Source organism: Ursus maritimus, unplaced genomic scaffold, assembly GCF_017311325.1.
Source record: "Ursus maritimus isolate PB19 unplaced genomic scaffold, ASM1731132v1 scaffold_33, whole genome shotgun sequence".
Lineage (NCBI taxonomy): Eukaryota > Metazoa > Chordata > Mammalia > Carnivora > Ursidae > Ursus > Ursus maritimus.
Genome location: NW_024425897.1, coordinates 3,874,778 through 3,896,057, shown reverse-complemented (window position 1 = coordinate 3,896,057; position 21,280 = coordinate 3,874,778).

Genomic DNA, 21,280 nt, shown 5'->3' with positions numbered 1-21,280 from the left:
ATTAAAAGTGAAAAGACCGCTAAAGCATCCTACAGATTTTAATTTCTAATAAGTAAATATCTATTGCTATAACCCACGTAAACCAGAAGTCTTCTGGGGTCCCCCTTTTTTAATTTTAAAGAGTGAAGAATTCTTGAGTCCAGAAGTGAGAAAGCCACTATGAATTATCCCTAGCCATGATAGGTCCATTTCTGTCTATGACCTCATAAGAAGGGTATCTCAGTTGGTTAAGCATCTGCCTTTGGCTCCGGTCATGATCCCAGGGTCCTGGGATCAAGCACTGCATTGGACTCTTTGCTCAGGAGGGAGCCTGCTTCTCCCTCTCCTTCTGCCGGCTGCTCCCTCTGCTTGTGCTCCCCCTGCTTGTGCTCTCTCTCTCTGTGTCAAATAAATAAATAAAACTCTTTAAAAAAAAAAAGCCATTGTTACAGAATTCCAAGCACCTATATAATTCCCTTGGGTTTTTTTTGGCCCAAGAAGCTGGTTTCTGATGACCTAAGAGACTTTGACCACAGTTAGATTTTTTCCCTCGTTGGCTTTTTGTCTATTTTGTTTGTTCTTTGTTCTTTTCTTCTCATTAATTTCTTTTCCCTCATTTTTCCTTTACTCACTTTTCTGTTTTCTTCTCATTTTTGTTTTCTTTTTATCACTTTTTCCTTATTCTTTTTCTTTATTTTATTTGGGGTGTGTGTGGGTGTGTGTGTTTATTTTTCTTTTTAATTTAGTTACCCTTGTTAACAGTAAGTCATGCTTCAGGGTCTCTTGACAGTTTCTGCTGATGAGGAGATCCTGGTCATTACTGGCTCTTCAAAACCATCACCCAGGGTAACTTTGCTGAGGTAAAGTTAGCTAGGTACATTCTGACTGGGACAGAGCGGACTGAAGGTCATTAGCAACAGCAGAGTTCCTCCAGCCTCCAGAGAGTATTCTGTGAAGTCCAGAGAATGAAAGTCCTGAATCACCTCAACATCATGGAATTATTTGAGGTCATTGAGACCTGGGTAACACGCTGTCTGGTCACAGAGTATTCTGGTATTGGAGAGGTTTTCAGTTACTTACTGAACCATGGCTGCAGGAAAGAGAAAGAGGCCTGAGGCAGATTCTGCCAGATAGTATCTTCTGTGCAATACTGCCACTGGAAGAGTATTATCTACATGGACCTAAAGACAAGACCTGCTTTTGGATGCTGATCTGAACATCAGGATTGTAGACTTTGGCTTTATCAATGAGTTTGCCTTTGGCAGCAAGAAAGTGGCTTATACTCCCCTTATGCTTTCTGGAGCTTTCCCAGGGCAAAAATATGATGACTTTATGAAGATGTGTGGGACGTGGAGTCATTCTCTATAGGATGGTCACCAGGTCTATGCCTTTTGGTGGACACCGTCAGGGACCTGCAGGAGTGAGCATACCGTATTCTCCTTTACATACCTGTAGCGTGTGAAAACCTGCTTGACAAATTCTCAATCCTCAATTCCAGTGAGAGAGGCAAATCATGAAGGACTCATGGATGAACATGGGTCATAAAGAGGAACTAATCCTACGTCAAGCCACCCCCTACCTACTGGAATCCCTGACAGACAGTTGAAGTCTAAGGGCTACAAATGGGAGGAGATTTAGGATTCATTGATGAGCCATAAGTATGATGAAGTAGTAACCATCAACCTGCTCCTGGGCTGCAGCAGACCTGAGCTGGAAGGCTGTACCATTGCTGTGAAGTTTCTGGCTTAGGCTGATCTAACCAACAGCTGTAGTCCTTCCCCATCCTGCAAGCTATAGCCTAGGGTCTCTGCTAACACCAAGCAGCAAGCCTCCCATTCTTACTTTTAACTTCTATGCAACAATGAAAATTAGCAGGCTGGGAAGGACCAGGAGTCAGGGTAGAAGGCCCACCATGCAGTCAAAATACCTGTCAGTTCTTCACCTGGCATGGAGATGAAGACCATCCCTCCAGTGCACACTCCAATGTGGCCCTGTGGCCTCCGCATCCACTCACACACCAGTAGCAGTGGTGGAGCCCCAGATGGAACCAACTGCCCCCAGGATGTATCCTTAAAGGAAGTTCCCTTTACTCTGGGCAGCTTAGTCAAGTGAGCATGACCAGATTTGCCTGAAGGTTTGTCTCTGGCCTTTCCCTCTGGCAACAGCTAGGGCTGCCAGGGGGCCACTGGGGGGTTCTCCAACTTTGTACTCAGACACTTGTGTTTCAGGTTGGTCAGAAAGACCAGCGTGAAGCTCAAAACAGAGTGGAGTTGATCGAATTCTTGTGACAGGGAGCCAAGGCAAGAGTGTGAGTAGGTCAAGCTGTGCTCCCTGAACTTCACATACAGCACAAAAATCCTGAGCTGCATGAAGTCCAATGACATGGTGCCAGAAATCTGCCAAGGGCTGGACATAAATGCCTGCAGGTGGGAGCAATGCAAGAAGCACATGCAGCACTGTGTACACAATATCAGCTAACAGGACCGGGTCAAGTGGCAGATAGAGCTGTGCAAACTGCCGCAGCATTAGCTTTACAGGGTTCAAAGTATCAGCACCTCTGTTGTGAGCTTAAGTTTAAAGAGCTGCCAGCAGTTCCCTGTGAGATAAGAGGAGAGGTTAGCGGCCCTCCACCCTGACCTGGGAGAAACTTCAGAGCCTGGACTTTTGTCCTGGAGCCCTTGTCCCCTCTTCTGCTATTTTCCCTCTTTTCTTCCATCTTTCCAGGGGAGGGGAGATGGTTCTGTAGAAATAAACAAATAAAAACAAAGGTCAATGGAGAAGGATTTAACATCTTATTTCTGAGTTGCTTTTAATGCTGGATTGTGGGAGGTGATTATTGATATGAATAGTTCTCGTTTATGTTTGTCTTAGAGAACCCAGGGTCATCACTTCCTTGAGCAGTTTTGACAACAATGGTATTAACACCAACAAATGACCATGGAATTTATTAGTGACCAAAGACTTTCTATACCACTTCACATCCTTTTAGCCACAAATGCCCATTTAACAGACTAGAAAATTAATACTGAGTGGGGTTAAGTAGTTTGTAGAAGGTCATCCAGTTGGTGAGTGGCAGAGCTTGTGTGGCAACTTTGTGCTCTCAACCCATGTCTCAGACCTCCTCGGCACGGGTCTGGAGTCTCTAGAGTCCTGTTTTAGGCATTTAGGTTGGTTACACTGTTTCTCTTGGATAATTCAGTCATATGACAGATGAGACAACTGACTACTTTGTGTAGCACCCTTCAGAGCTCCTTGTGATTAACTTGTCTACATTTCCCTAAAACCTTTCCTGCACAAACAGGACACAGTCCTGAGTACAAATTCTGCCTTGAAAATGTGAAAAAAATAAAGCTGTCCAGAGTGTGGGAAATGCTAAGGCTGTTTGGAACCCTATTTAACCCAAGGGATGGTACCTTGCAGGCCCTTGGGCACACAAATGGGCCCCCTAGTATTACAGCTTTAGGAGGAGCCTGACCCAGATGTAAAAGGAAGGTGGTGGCTAGCATTGTATCCTCCCACTCCTTTCCTGCCTCCTGTCAAAATCTTCTATGTAGAGAGCAAATCTGGAGTGATGTCTTTAAGAGGAACTTCTCTTATATATTTTAAATTCACTTATTAGACTGAAGAACCCCTTTCTCAACCCCAATCCTTTTCTGTTAATGTGGAAGTTAATTTATCCAAGTAGTTTATCCAAGTAGTTAATATTTTGACTCCTGAAGAGATATTAGGAGCTGAATGTGCGTACAACATGTGTAATAAGTATTTGTCAAACAAATGTATTTACGGATCAGCTACTATGTGCTTACATGGTGCTAGAGCTAGAAAGGTAAGTGAAATATACCACGGGGTCCTCAAGGAGCAAAGATACTAGTTGGAGATTCACAAGTATTTATTCAGCACTGAAGTACTCATCATCAAGCAAGTAATAAAGTGCCTCTTTGCTTTCATTTGTTGAATGGTGTCTGTAAGTATAGAGGAGGGCTCTGAATCCAGCAAAGGAAGAAGCAGTTAGGGTGGTGGAAAATTGAGGAAAGGGGAGAGTTCCTATAGGAAGTGATGAATGTCATCTGCGAAAAGAGAGAGTTTGACTTCTTCTCTGCCAATTTGAATACCTTTTATTTCTTTTTGTTATCCGATTGCTGTTGCTAGGACTTCTAGTACTATGTTGAATAAAGGTGGTGACAGTGGGCATTCTTGTCGTGTTCCTGATCTTAAGGGGAAGCTCTCAGCTTTTCCCCATTGAGAATGATATTTGCTGTGGGCTTTTCATAGATGGTTTTTATGAAATTGAGGAATGTACCCTCTATCCCTACACTCTGAAGAGTTTTAAGCAGGAAAGAATGCTGTATTTTGTTAAGCGCTTTTTCTGCATCAGTTGAGAGGACCATATGATTCTTGTCTCTTCTCTTATTAATGTGTTCTATCACACTGATTGGTTTGTGAATGTTGAACCACCTTAGCATCTCAAGGATGAATCCCACCTGGTTGTGATGGATGTGGAAAAAGACTCCACCCCTGAATTACTAGAACTCATACAGCAATTCAGTAATGTGACAGGATACAAAATCAATGCAAAGAAATCAGTTGCTTTCCTATACACTAACAATGTAACTGTAGAAGGAGAAATTAGGGAATTGATTCCATTTACAATAGCACCAAAAGCCATAAGATATCTTGGAATAAACCTAACTGAAGAGGTAAAGGATCTATACTCTAGAAACTACAGGACACTGATGAAAGGCATTGAAGAAGACATAAAAAGATGGAAAAACATTCCATGCTCATGGATCAGAAGAATAAACATTGTTAAGATGTCTATGCTACCCAGAGCAATTTATACTTTCAATGCCATCGTGATCAAGTGAACAATGCCATTTTTCAAAGTGCTGGAACAAACAATCCTAAAATTTGTATGGAACCAGAAAAGACTCCAAATCACCCAGGAAATGTTGAAAAAGAAAAACAAAGCTGGGGGCATCACGTTGCCTGATTTCAAGCTATACTACAAAGCTGTGATCACCAAGACAGCATGTTACTGGCACAAAAACAGACACATAGATCAATGGAACAGAATAGAGAGCCCAGATATGAACCCTCAACTCTATGGTCAACTAATATTTGACAAAGCAGGAAAAAATATCCAAGGGAAAAAAAGACAATCTCTTCAATACATGGTGCTGGGAAAATTGGACATCTATATACAGAAGAATGAAACTCGACCATTCTCTCACACCATACACAAAGATAAACTCAGAATGGATGAAAGACCTCAATGTGAGACAGGAATCCATCCAAATCCTAGAGGAGAACATAGTCAGTAACCTCTTTGACATCAGCCACAGCAACTTCTTTCAAGACATGTCTCCAAATGCAAGGGAAACAAAAGTGAAAATGAACTTTTAGGACTTCACCAAGATAAAAAACAAAAACAAAAACCTTCTGCAGAGCAAAGGAAATCACCAACAAAACAATGAGGCAGCCCGTGGAATGGAAGAAGATATTTACAAATGACACTACAGATAAAGGGCTTGTATCCAAGATCTATAAAGAACTTCTCAAACTCAGCACCCAAAAAACAATCAAGTCAAAAAATGGGCAGAGGACATGAACAGACACTTCTCCAAAGAAGACATGAATGGCTAACAGACACATAAACAAATGTTCAACATCATTAGACATCAGGGAAAATCAAATCAAAACTACAATGAGATACCACCTTACACCAGTTAAAATGGCAAAAATTGACAAGGCAAGAAACAATAAATGTTGGAGAGGATGTGGAGAAAGGGGAACCCTCTTACACTGTTTGTGGGAATGCAAGTTGGTATAGCCACTTTGGAAAACAGTGTGGAGGTCCCTCAAAAAAGTTAAAAATAGAACTATCCTATGACCCAGCAATTGCACTACTGGGTATTTACCCCAAAGATACAGACATAGTGAAGAGAAGGGCCATATGCACCCCCAACGTTCATAGCAGCAATGTCCACAATAACCAAACTGTGGAAGGAGCCGAGATGCCCTTCAACAGTTGAATGGATAAAGAACATATGGCCCACATATAATCAATGGAATATTACTCAGACATCAGAAAGGATGATTACCCAACATCTGCATCAACATGGATGGAACTGGAGGAGATTATGCCAAGTGAAATAAGTCAAGCAAAGAAAGACAATTATCATACGGTTTCACTTATTTGTGGAAGATAAGAAATAGCAGAGAGGACATTAGGAAAAGGAAGGGAAAACAAAGGGTGTGGGGGAACAGAGGTGGAGACGAACCATGAGAGACTATGGATTCTGGGAAACAAACTGAGGGTTTTAGAGAGGAGGGGGGTGGGTGAAGGTCTAGCACGGTAATGGATAGTAAGGACGGAACGTATTGCATGAAGCACTGCACGTTATATGCAAACAATGAATCATGGAACACTACATCAAAAACTAATGATGTGTTGTATGGTGACTAACATAACATAAAAAAAAGAAAAAAAACAAGGAAGTGATGGATGAATGGGTGGCTAGGTGGAAGTCAGCTGACTGAGGATGAAAGAGGGTGGGGATAAGATTTCAGATGCACAAACTCAAAGCTTTTCAGGTGGTGCTCTGTAAACATAAGACATTTGGAATATTTATAATAAATGCCCCCTGTAATAGGTCTCTAAATGGAACTAGTTCAGAAATGCACATGTCCACCGTGACTCTTAAGGAGGGGAAAGCCCGCAGTTTTCCCAAAGGTTTAGGCAGCTTTTAACCTCAGCATCCTTAGAAACTAGTGCTCATAGCATACACTGGGAAAATGCCTTGTCAGCACTCATGAGACACTGATGCTTACTGACAGGTCTTGTAGGCCCAATTCTCCCTGAAGGCAAGCTGTTTTCTTGAGAGATCAACACAACTAGAGGCAGGGCAAAAGAGGTTGTAGATGTGTTATGATGGGAAGACCCAAAATTGGAGAGTGAAATATAGTCAGCTGGCTGACTTTCAACAGGGGCTGTGTAGGGAAAGGGTTTGGATGGTATGGGGTAGTGTGGGGACACTGACCATGGGAATGACCTTAGGTCTGCCATGATGAGGGCTTTGGGGTCTCTGAAATGTGTATCTGAATCTGAATGTGAGGGTCATCAACCATCAGATTTTGAGCACAAACTCATTGTGTTTGATCTTCATTTCCTACTTTGTACTTCCGGATTGCTGTGCTTTCTTTATTTCCAACATGGCATTGTTAGATTATTAATACACACATACATCATATTTTTATCAAGAAAACAAATGAGACCAGCTTTGGGACAATGAGCATCCTGATCTTAGCAGAAACTGAGGATAAATGTTTGATAGATGTTTCCAACATTGGGAGCTGTGTTGTTCTCAGACTTCCCACCTGCCAGCCCCTCTTGAGGCCATGTCCCCATGCAGGGGGAAACTGGCATCTGCTATTCCAATGCCCTTTATCCCACCATCCTAACCAACACCTCCGTTGCCTCATTCCATAGGGTTCCCTAGTTCAACTCAAGGTGGAGCACTCAGATCTCACATACTAGGCCCCCTCAGATGTTAGGACATTCAAGCTGCTTGATGGCTTGGTTGGATTACTCCCAGGGAATGATGTGGCACAGGGTCCCTCTTACACATTGTGCTCTATTTTAGTGGGATAACTTCCTCATCAGGTTATCTGTGTGACCTCCACGAACTACATAAACACTGTGCTTACGAAGGGCTATAGTTTCTTCTGAAAAGGGGACTGGTCATTTAGTGAGGGAGTTTTTCTAACAAGTGCCTGGAAACTCTTTTTTTTTTCATTGTAATAATAATGATGAAAACATAAATTGAAGAAATTATACTGAAATTCATTGCCCCTTTTCACTCCTCACCTCTCATCAGATCTAGGTCTCAATCAAAAAACTAGAAACCCAGAGGTGTGGAAAGACCGTGGATACTCAGACATCTACCTCATAGGCTCAGCTTTTCCCTGGGGAGCTTGGAAGCCTCCATTCAATATGTATCCCAAGTGGGACCCAGAGGAGCCACTTCAGTGAATTTGGAGATTCCATGGGCACTGTGTAAAGACCAGAATGCAGAAGATTTGAGAGATAAGGGAATATGGAGGTTGGTGGGATGTTTACACAAGAAGAGGTATATCCCTTAACTACTATGTCAGGAGAGAGGGGACTGAGGAATAAGTAAATGGGGAGCTCAGCTTTTAGTACCTCTTGCTCCTTATATGGTGTACAGTCTTGGCTCCCTCATCCGTGTCCACTTCCTAGCAAACTGAGTGGAGTGAGCAGAGCTCAGGGCATGGGATGTGAACTCAGCCCTGGAGACATTCTCCCTGGTGGAGAAGAGGGCAGGGCTGTCCTCCCTGCTCCCCTCTATGTAAACACCAGGACTGTTTCTGTTCTCTCCACACACCCCCAAAAATTCATTTTCCAGAATATAAATTCATTTGAACCCAAATATTTAATATGAAAAACAGAAGTTGGAGAAACTGCTATTAGTTCTAGGGAAATCGTAAGATTGCCTTTGGAAATAACAATCTTTGAGCAATGTCTTCCGTGTGTACAGTTGCGACCTGGTCTTGCCAAAATCCAGCCAACATGAACTTCAGAATTTCCACAGGAAATAAAAAGGAGTTATTAACTCATATATTTCACATTAAAATGTGTTAAGAGTATAAACGAGGCTATTGGAAATTTGAGAATCCAATTTTACTGTTTTTAAAATGTTTGTATAGGGGCACCTGGGTGGCTCAGTAGGTTAAGCCATCAGCTCTTGATTTTGGCTCAGGTCACGATCTCAGGGTCATGAGACCGAGCCCCACTCTGTTCTGAGCATGGTGTCTGCTTAGGATTCTCTCTCTCCTTCTCTCCCTCTGCCCCTCCTGCCCTGTTTGCACATGCTCTCTATCTCTAAAAAAAAAAAAAAATCATATAAATTAATAGACATCCCTATCCACGGTCCCTGAAAATACTGAAAAATTGATTTTTAAATTAAAAGCAAAATCCACGTATCTCCTAAAGAAGACCCATTTTACAAGCTCATTATCAACACGACAGAGGTATTCAGAAATAAAACACACACAAACAAAAAAAAGAAAACATAGAGGTGAAATTACAGAAACACAAAGTTACAATATATTTAGAAATGAATGACACATTTTTAAATGAATGATACATGCTATCCACGTTTGTCTCAAACGCATTTGAATTTAGAAATCATGTCAAGTGTGAAATAATAAAAGTTAAATGTAAAGGAGAAAGAAGTTTATAGCTACAGGAACAGAAAACAGTGCCTTAGGCCTCCACCCTCATAGCTGGGGTCCTAGCCCCATGAAGTCCCTGGCACTGACCCCATGGCAGCAGCTCTGCCTCCCTGGTTAATGGGGAAGAGAAATGGATATTAGGGTTTGAAGAACACGACACAGCACGTTTTGGTGGTTCTCATAATGGTTTCCATCGCCAGCCCTGACAAGACCATCCTTGACTAGGCAAACAACCTGTTCTAAAGACTGGGGATACAGACAACAGGATCCTACCACAGCCCACCACACCCGCACCCGCAGGGCCTGGACGGCGGGTCGCTGAGCCACGCTCTCTGCACACATGTCCGGACTTCTGAAGTAACGTGTTTCAACGTGTGAAGAAAGAAGCTCAGCATTCCAGGTAAGCGGCCCTTACAACTCTAGGCTTTTGCCTGAAACCTTTAACCTACGTAGGCTGTAGGTAGCGCTGCTCTACGGAAACCAAACCACGCCCACAAATGGGATCCGGGAGTAGCGAGCCCTGGGGGTGGAAGGCGGGGCTGACGGGAGTCCACGGGAGGGAGCAGGAGCTCTGAGCCCTCCAGGCCCCGCCCACACCGCCCCGCCCCGCCGCGCTCCTGGTTTCCTGCACACTCCCAGGCGGTTGCGCGAGAGCGGTGCTCTGGGGGCTGTTCCTTCTTTGCAGCTCCGACCGGTGCCTCAGGCGCCCTCCTCGCGGCCACACACTTCGCAGTTCTCCCCCAACCAGCCCGCACGAAGCTATCTGAGCGCCGCCCTGAAACGCTCCGAGTGTTTTGCTCCGCGGCCAGGTCTCAAGTCCGCCACCCTCTGTGGGTCAAATCGCCCCCATGCGGCCCCCCGCGCCGGCCTTTCTGTCTTTGCGCCACTTGGGCGCCAGTGCCCCCTCGTTTTCCTGCTTAAAGCCCTTAATCGTGTTTTCTCTTTACTCCAGACCTGTGAGGCGGGCTCTGGCGGTGGCTCTTCGTCCTGTGACTCCCAGCCTCGCTCCTGGAAAGCTGTCGGGTGCTGCGCCCTCCCATGGCCCTGGGATTCTGCAGACCCCACTTCTCCTGGGAGGTTCCATTGTATATATGAACCACATCCTCTTTATCCATTCATCTGTTGAAGGACATTTTGGCTCCTTTCACAGCTTGGCTACTGCGGACATCGCTGCTGTGAACATTGGGGTTCATGTGCCCCTTCATTTCACTACATCTGTATCTTTGGGGCAAATACCCAATAGTGCAATTACTGCATCGTAGAGTAGCTCTATTTTTAACATCTTGAGGAACCTCCATACTGTTTTCCAGGGTGGCTGTACCAGCTTGCATTCCCACCAACAGTGTACCAGGGTTCCCCTTTCTCCACATCCTCCCCAACTTTTTTTGCGTCCTGTCTTATTAATTTTGGCCATTTTAACTGGTGTAAGGTGTGGTTTTGATTTGTTATTTCCTTGATGGCAAGTGATATGGAGCATTTTTTCATGTGTCTGTTGGCCATTTGTATGTCTTCTTCGGAGAAGTGTCTGTTCATGTCTTCTGCCCATTTTTTGACTGGATTCTTTGTTTTTTTGGTGTTGAATTTGAGAAGTTCTTTATAGATCATGGATACCAGCCCTTTATCTGTTATGTCATTTGCAAATATCTTCTCCCATTCCATAGGTTGCCTTTTAGTTTTGTTGACTGTATCCTTTGCCATGCAGAGGTTTTTTTCTTGTTGAAGTCCCAAGAGTTCACTTTTGCTTTTGTTTCCCTTGCCTTTGGAGACGTGTCTTGCAAGAGGTTGCTGCAGCCAAGGTCGAAAAGCTTGCTGCCTGTGTTCTCCTCTAGGATTTGAATGGATTCCTGTCTCACATTGAGGTCTTTCATCCATTTTGAGTTTATCTTTGTGTATGATGTAAGAGAATGGTCCAGTTTCATTCTTCTGCATGTGGTTGTCCAATTTTCCTATCAACATTTATTGAAGAGACTGTCTTTTTTTCTATTGGAAATTTTTTCCTGATTTGTCAAAGATTAGTTGACATATATTTGAGGGTCCATTTCTGGAGTCTTTAGTCTGTTCCATTGATCTTTGTGTCTTGTTTTTGTGCCAATACCATGCTGTCTTGGTGATCACAGCTTTGTAATATAGCTTGAAGTTTGGCATTGTGATGCCACCAGCTTTGGTGTTCTTTTTCACCTTTCCCCTGGCGATTTGGGGTCTTTTGTATTTCCATACAAATTTTAGGGTTGTTTGTTCCAGCTCTGTGAAAAATGTCGATGGTATTTTGATAAGGATTGCATTGAAAGTGTAGATCACTCTGAGCAATAGATATCTCACAATGTTTGTTCCTCAAATCCATGAACATGGAATGTTTTTCCATTTCTTTGTGTCTTCCTCAATGTCTTTCATAAGTGTTCTGTAGTTTCTAGAGTATAGATTCTTTACCCCTTTGGTCAAGTTTAGTCCTAGGTATCTTATGGTTTTTAATACAATTGTAAATGGGATTTATTCCTTAATTTCTCTTTCATCAGTCACATTGTTAGTGTTTAGAAATGCAACTGATTTCTGTGCATTGATTTTGTATCCTGACAGATTGTTGAATTGCTGCATGAGTTCTAGCAATTTTGGGGTGCAGTCTTTTCTGTTTTCCACATAAAGTATCATGTCATCTGTGAAGAGAGTTGACTTCTTTGTCAATTTGAATGCCTTTTATTTCTTCCTGTTTTCTGATTGCTAAGGCAACCCTCAGTTTCTTTCTTATAGTTAAGAGTCTCTCATGGTTTGTCTCTCTCTGACTTCTTCCCATTCCATTTTTCCCTCCCTTCCCCTATGATCCTCTGTGCTTTTTCTTATATTCCTCATATGAGTGAAACCATATGAGAATTGTCTTTCTGTAAATGACTTATTTTGCTCAGCATAAAACCCTCCAGTTCCAACCATGTCAATGTAAATGTTAAGATTTCATCCTTTCTGATAGCTAGTATTCCATTTTATATTTATATTCCCAAAAGAATAATCATAGAAGATCAAATGGAATTATTATCTTCTTTATCCATTCATCCATCAATGGACTTCTCAACTTTTTCTACAGTTTGGTTACTGTGGACATTGCTGCTATAACCATTGGTGTGCAGGTGCCCCTTCGGATCACTACATTTGTATCTTTGGAGTAAATACCTAGTAGTGAAATTGTTGGGTCATAGGGTAACTCTATTTTTAACTTCTTGAGGAACTTCTGTACTATTTTCCAGAGTGGCTGTACCAGCTTGCATTCCCACCAACAGTGTAAGAGGGTTCCCCTTTCTCCACATCCTCGCTCATTTTTGCCTAATGGACTTGTGTTTTAATATCCTAACAATTCTGACATTGGAATAATTTCACTTGATTTTTTCCACATTAATAAACAACATGTTCTATAGTTGATGGTAATTTAATGTCTCCTCTGCATTATTTTATTTCCTTTTAATTTTTCATGTCCTCTTGTTTAGCACATAGTCATTTCATTGTGTACTTCTTGGTTAAGATGGAAAAGTCTTTTTTTTTTTAATTCCAACATGGAATCAGCCATTCATGCATTCAGTTAATTCCATTTGATCATCTATGATTATTGTTTTAGAATTATACTAAAAGAATATATAGGGCATCTATATTCTATTCAGATCTTTGAATCATTATAGATGATACTTGTCTACAAAATAAGGAATTGGATTTAAATGAAAAATTGCCACAATCACAATTGTCTTTAAAAAGGTACAACTATTCTTTTTTAAAAAATGACAAGATATTTTAAAAAAGAAAAATATAAGAACATATGTGAGTTTTAGGATAACCTAGGTATATCTGAGGTTGCGACAGCATAGTGATTAAGAATGTCAACTCTTGACCCTGCCTTTCACAAGGAAATGACTTTAAAAATGTCATTCAGGAGTACCAGTCTGGCTCAGTAGGTAGAACATGCAACTCTTGATCTCAGGGTTGAGAGGAAGCCCCATGTTGTGTGTAGAGATTACTTAAAAATAAAATCTTAAAAAAAAAAAAGTCATTTAGCTTTCCTGGACCCCAGGTCTCTTCACTTATAAAATGGGAAAAATAAAGCCCTTGTCTTATAGAATTGTTGTAAATGCTATATATGAACCATTAATCATAGTACTCATAGTGGGGATATAGTTTTCTTTTTATAATAAAATCTTAGAGAAAGAAAAATGGATTTTAATAAGAAACATATGGGCTGGAAACAGTGATAAGTGGACAATAGGGAATCTCAGTTGCTATGATAAAACTGACCTCATGCATGTTTCCTTCAATATCCTCTCTGAATGGGAGTATAGTCACTGGAAAATGACAAATGGTCTCCAGGAACTTAGCGATATAAATGCTCTTATCTCAGACAACGGTTCAATTCCTGGGGGATTCCTTTCATCTTTGCCATTATAGTTTCCTTTATCTCATTGGATCTACACCAAGCTCCACAGGTTTGATTTTCAAGACTCTGACAATAGCTGGCTCCTTGGTCATCCTCTCTAAAAGAATCCCACAGACAACAGCAACCTTGGGATTGGAACATTTCTTCAATTATATTGGATGCAAATTGTTTTCTATGTTCACAGGGTGGGCAAGGACAGGTGCATTGGCATCACCTTCCCTTATATATTGTCCAGGCCATCACAATATGTTCCATAAACTCCAGGTTTCAGAGCTGAAACTACAAGCTCTCAAATATATCAGGTCCTCCACCATTCTGAACATGCTGGAAAATACCATTTTTTCCTTTGTATGTGACTGGCAATTGAAACAGTAAAAATTTCACAGAGAAAGAGGACTGGTGAGACTGTTTTGTGATAGCTACATAGCTACAGGTCTCTACACACATCATCATAATCATCCTATGATGTTTCATGTTTGGGACCCATGACCTGGGTTTTTATCACATGCAGGCACATGTAGTGGGTCCAGCATGTCAAGAGTTTACTTGGGGGGAGAGGGTGAGAAAGAAGATGGTAAAGGAGTAGGGGACTTTTTTTCAGCTGGTCACCTGAATCAAGCTGGATATCAACCAGATCATCCTGAACACAAACAAAATCAGCCCAAGACGTACGAAATACATCTGGATCTCCACAAACAAACATCTCCAGTGCTGAGTATTGAGGTATGAAGCGGGGAGCCCTGAATCTGCACACAGATATCAGAAGATAATCAGAAGGGGGAGGGAGCCCCCGTGCTCAGGTGCCAGGAAGCAGGCCAGACTCGTGGACCGGTAGCCACCAACAAAGCAGATTGAGACCAGGAGCTCAGGAGCACGCATGTGACCAGACTGAAAACCAGAGCTCTGGAGTGCGCATGCAACTAGACTGAAAACCGGAGCTCTGGAGCATGCACAAACCACACTGAAACAGGGAGCTTGGGAGCATGCGTGGGAACCGGGAGTGGTAGGCAGTGTTGGAAGCACAAAGGGCAGAGATGTACTGGCCCTGGGAGCGAGGACTTGGAGAGTGGCTGTAGGGACCACAACCCAGGATGCTGCAGGGATTTTTAGCAGCACAACAGAAACAGAGTTAAAATGGCCAGGAGAGCTCAGTAGAGAGCAGAATGCAATCTCTCTGCTCTGAGACGGAGGCTAGGATATGGCCACTGCTGCTCTGACTCTCTAGAGGAGTCACAGAAAACCACCAGAAAGTCGCCAGAGAACAAAAGCCTGGAAATACCAGTTCACATTGTGCCTATCCCCACCCCTACTCACAGGGGATGGGGCAACTCTACCCAAGCAGGGTTGTCTGAGTATCAGCGTGGCAGGCCCTTCCCCCAGAAGGCAGGCTGAAAAATCAAGAAATCCACATCCTTAAGGTCCCTATAAAACAAGTGGGCATTCCTGGGTCCTGGTCAATAATTTGGGCTCTGTTCATCCCTGCAACCTCTCCTAATGACAGGGAGGAGAAATCCCCAAAAAGAAAAGAAACAGAGACTCTGGCCTTTGCCACAAAACTAATGGATATGGATATAACCAAATTGTCAGAAATGGAGTTCAGAGTAACAATGGTCAAGATGATGTGTAGGCTTCAAAAAAATATTAACAAAAATATTAACAAGAATATAGAATCTCTAAGGGCAGAAATGAGAATGAATCTGGCAGAAATTAAAAATGCTATGAATCAAATGCAGTCTAAACTGGATGCTCTGATGACCAGGGTAAATGAGGCAGAAGAACAAATTAGTGAGTTAGAAGATGGGATGATAGAAAAGAAGGAAAAAGTGGGAACTTGTCTTAAAAAGCTCCAATTTCAAGACTGTAGTTTATGGGACATTACTGACTCAATGAAACTTTCCAAAGTCAGAATCTTCGGCAACCCTGAGGGGATGGAGAAAGAGAGAGGTCTAGAAGAGATATTTGAATGAATTGTAGCTGAGAACTTCCCTAATCTGGCAAAGGAAACAAGCATTCGCATATAAGAGGCAGAGAGGACCTCGCTCAAGATCAATGAGAAGAGACCAACACCACATCACATAATAGTACAATTTGCAAATCTTAGATCCAAGGAAACAATCTTGAAAGCCACCAGGGGGAAGAGAATCCTCACCTACAGAGGGAAAAACATCAGAATAACATCAGATCTGTGTACAGAGACCTGGCAAGACAGAAAAAGCTGGCAAGACATAGTCAGAGCACTAAGTGAGAAGAACATGAAGCCAAAGATCCTTTATTCAGCAAGGCTGTCATTCAGAATTGATGGAGAGACAAGGACCTTACAAGACTGGCAGGAACTAAAAGAATATGTGACCACCAAGCTAGCCCTACAAGAGATATTAAAGGGGGTTCTATATAATTAAAAAGGCCCCAAGAGTGATACAGAACAGAAAGTTACAATCTATAGAAACAAAGACTTCACAGGCAACATGACATCATTAAAATCATATCTCTCAATAATCACTCTCAATGTGAATGGCCTAAATGCTCCCATAAAACGCCACAAGGTTGCAGATTGCATAAAAAGACATGACCCATCCATATGCTGTCTACAAGAGACTCATTTTGAACCTAAAGATACATCAGACTGAAAGTGAAGGGATGGGAAACCATTTTTCATGCCAACGGACCTCAAAGGAAAGTTGGGATAGCAATTTTCATATCAGAAGGAGTAGATTTTAAACTAAAGACTGTAGATAGAGATACAGAAGGACACTATGTTTTTCTTAAAGGATGTATCCAACAAGTATATATGACAATTATAAACATCTATGCCCCCAACAGGGGAGCAGCTAGATACACAAGCCAACTCTTAACCAGAATAAAGAGACATATAGATAATAATACATTAATAGTAGGGGACCTCAACACTCCACTATCAGCAATAGGCAGACCACCTAAGCAGAAAATCAACAAAGAAACAAGAGCTTTGAATGAAATACTGGACCAGATGGACCTCATAGATATATACAGAACACTACACCCCAGAAGAACAGAATACTCATTCTTTTCGAGTGCACATGGAACATTCTCCAGAATAGACCATATACTGGGTCACAAAACAGGTCTCAACCAATACCAAAAGACTGAGATTATTCCTTGCATATTCTCAGACCACAATGCTTTGAAACCGGAACTCAATCACAAGGAAAAATTTGGAAGAAACTCAAATACATGGAAACTTAGAACCTGAAATGCTCAAGAATGATTGGGTAAACCAGGACATTAAAAATCAATTTAAACAATTTATGGAGACAGGCAAAAATGAAAACACATCGGTTCTAAACCTATGGGACACAGCAAAAGCGGTCCTAAGGGGAAAATACATAACCATCCAAACCTTGCTTAAAAGAATAGAACAATCTAAAATGCAATTTCTATATTCTCACTTCAAGAATCTGGAGCTGGAACAGAAGAACAGGCCTAACCCACGCACGAGAAGGCAGGTGATCAAGATTAGAGCAGAGATCAATGAATTAGAAACCAGGAGCACAGTAGAACAGATCAACAGAACTAGAAGCTGGTTCTTTGAAAGAATAAATGAGATCCGTAAGCCACTGGCCGGACTTATTCAAAAGAATAAAGAAAGGATCCAATTAATAAAATTATGAATGAAAAGGGAGAGATCACAACCAACACCAATGAAATAGGAAAGATCGTTAGAAACTTTTATCAACAGCTTTATGCCAATAAATTAAACAACCTGGCAGAAATATATGCCTTCCTGGAAACCTCTAAACTACCAAGACTGAAACATGAAGAAATTGATTATTTAAACAGACCAAATAATTATGAAGAGACTGACGCAGTGATCAAAAACCTCCACAAAAACAAGAGTCCAGGGCCTGATGGATTCCCCGGGGAATTCTACCAAACATTCAAAGAAGAAATAATACCTAGTCTCCTGAAGCTGTTTCAAGAAACAGAAACAGAAGGAAAACCACCAAACTCATTCTATGAGGCCAGTATTACCTTGATCCCCAAACCAGGCAAAGACCCCATCAAAAAGGAGAATTACAGACTGGTACCCTTGATGAACGTGGATGCCAAAATTCTCAACAAGTCCTAGCTAATAGGATCCAACAGTACATTAAAAGGATTATCCATCAAGACCAAGTGGGATTCATCCCTGGGATGCAAGGGTGGTTCCACATTCACAAATCGATCAGTGTGATAGATCATATCAACAGGAAAAGAGTCAAGAACCATATGATCCTCTCAATTGATGCAGAAAAAAGCATTTGACAATATATGGCATCCTTTCCTGATTAAAACCCTTCAGAGTGTAGCGATAGAGGGTACATTCCTCAATTTCATAAAAACCATCTATGAAAAGCCTACAGCGAATATCATTCTCAATGGGGAAAAGCTGAAAGCCTTTCCCTTAGGATCGTGAACACGACAAGGATGCCCACTCTCACCATTATGATTCAACATAGTACTAGAAGTCCTTGCAACAGCAATCAGACAACAGAAAGGGATAAAAGGTATACAAATCGGCAAAGAAGAAGTCAAACTGTCTCTCTTCGCAGATGACATGATACTCTATATGGAAAAGCCAAAAGACTCCACTCCCAAACTACTAGAAGTTATAGAGCAATTCAGTAATGTGGCGGGATACAAAATCAATGCTCAGAAATCAGTTGCATTTCTATACATGAACAATGAGACTGAAGAAAGAGAAATTAGGGAATCCATTCCATTTATAATAGCACCAAAAATGGAAAAACATTCCATGTTCATGGATTGGAAGAATAAACATAGTTAAAATGTCTATGCTACCCAGGGCAATCTACACTTTCAATGCCATCCCGATCAAAATACCAAGGACATTTTTCAAAGAGCTGGAACAAACAAGCCTAAATTTTGTGTGGAACCAGAAAAGTCCCCAAATTGCCAAGGAAATGTTAAAAAAGAAAAACAAAGCTGGGGGCATCATGCCGCCTGATTTCAAGCTATACTACAAAGCTGTGATCATCAAGACAGCATGGTACTGGCACAAAAACAGACACATAGACCAATGGAACAGAATAGAGACCCCAGAAATGGACCCTTGGCTCTATGGTCAACTAATCTTTGACAAAGCAGGAAAAAACATCCAGTGGAAAAAAGATAGTCTTTTCAACAAATGGTGCTGGGAAAATTGGACAGTATATGCAAAAGGATGAAACTTGACCACTCTCTCACACCATACACAAAGATAAACTCCAAATGGATGAAAGACCTTGATGTGAGACAGGAATCCATCAAAATCATAGAGGAGAACATAGACTCTAATTTCTTTGACATCAGCCACAGCAACTTCTTTCATGACATATCTCCAAAGGCAAGAGAAACAAAAGAAAATAGAACTTTTAGGTCTTCACCAAGATAAAAAGTTTCTGCAGAGCAAAGGAAACAGCCATCAGAACAAAGAGGCAACCCACGGAATGGGAGAAGATATTTGCAAATGTAACTACAGATAAAAGGCTGATATCCAAGATCTATAAAGAACTTCTCAAACTCAATACATGAGAAACAAATAATCATATCAATAAATGGGCAGAAGATACGAACAGACACTTTTCCAATGAAGACATGCAAATGGCTAACAGACACATGAAGATATGTTCAAAATTGTCAGCCATAAGGGAAATTCAAATCAAAACCATATTGAGATACCACCTTACATCAGTCAGAATGGCAGAAATAGACAAGGCAACATACAAAAAATGTTGGACAGGATGTGGAGAAAGGGGAACCCTCTTACACTATTGGTGGGAATGCAAGTTGGTACAGCCACTTTGGAAAACAGTGTGGAGGTCCCTCAAAAATTTAAAAATACAGCTACCCTATGACCCAGCAATTGTACTACTGGGTGTTTACCCCAAAGATACAGACGTAGTGAAGAGAAGAGCCATATGCACCCCAATGTTCATAGCAGCATTGTCCAGAATAGCTAAATTGTGGAAGGAGCCGAGGTGCCCTTCAATAGACGAATGGATAAAGAAGATGTGATCCATATATACAATGGAATATTACTCAGCCATCAGAAAGAACAATTACCCAACATTTGCAGCAACATGGACGGGACTGGAGGAGATTATGCTAAGTGAAATAAGCCAAGCAGAGAAAGACAATTATCATATGGTTTCACTCATTTCTGGAACATAAGAAATAGCAGGGAGATTGGTAGCAGAAGGAAGGGAAGAATGAAGGGGGGGTAAACAGGAGAGGGTATGAACAATGAGGGACTATGGAATCTGGGAAACAAACTGAGGACTTCAGAAGGGATGGGGGTGGGGTATTGGGATAGGCCGGTGATGGGTATTAAGGAGGGCACATATTTCATGGAGCACTGGGTGTTATAGGCAAACAATGAATCATGGAACACTACATCAAAAACTAATGATGTACTGTATGGTGACCTATGTAATATAATAAAAAATTTTTTTTAAAAATAAAAGAATTTACTTAGGTGACTTCATCATATTACTGCTTTGGCATCCATCAGTACCAAGCAACCTGCAGTAGCCTTGAACTGACACTAGCCCCCACTCCCCCTGAACACATGCCTAGATAACAGCCCACAGAGCCACAATAAAAAATGTGAGGCCCTGATAGTGATGTCCCAAGTAGCCTTTTGAGCAAGTCTCCCTTGGCTCCCAGGATCTTCTCCCTGTGTGCCCCTTAAATAAGACCCCACAGAACTGACCAAAACCACTCTTTTTGTTTTGAATTGACCAATTTGACCTTACCCCAAAAAACCCAAAGCACTCCATCTGTTAACCCTAGTAAAGGTGTGTGCCCCAGGGTTTGCCACTCTCTCTGTTCTCTGCCTTAACCTCCCTGTATGGTCCCTAAAGTCATGCTGTGTAGCTCTTCTAGGAGCTCTGGAGGGGGGAGGGGTGAATAGTGAGACTCCCATCAACAAAAGTCCACAAGGGAATTGAAATAGAGGTTTATAACTCACAAGTCCTAGAAAACATGAAAAGATAATCCACATCTTTACTATTAGGGAAATAAATATCAAAACCATAATGATACATCCCTCTACACCTAGGATAGCTATATTCAAGAAGATAGATGATAACAAATATGGGTACACTGGGATTGTAAAATGGAGCAGGCATTTTGGAAAACATTTTGGCAGTTTTTCTAAAAGTTGACATAGAGTTATCATATGGCCCAACAATTCCACTCCTAATTGCTCCTAAACAATTCTATCCAAAAGAAATGAAAACAAAAATCACACTAAAACTTGTATATGAAAGTTCTTAGCAACAATCCTCATTATAACCAAAAAGTGAGCACAACTCAAATGTCCATCAATGGATAAGTGAAACAAAATGTGGTATATTCATATGATACAATATTCTTCATCCATAAGAAGGAATGAAGTACTACTATGTGTTACAACATGGACGAACCTTGAAAACATTGCCCAATGAAAAAAGCTGGACATGAAATGTTGTGTATTGTAGAATTCTATTTATATGAAATATCCTGAATAGGCAAATCTGTACAGACAGAAAGTGGATTAGTGTTTGCCAGAGGCCAGGGGATTGGAAAATGGAAACTCACGACCAAATAGGTGTGGGATTTCCTTTTGGAGTGATGAAAGCA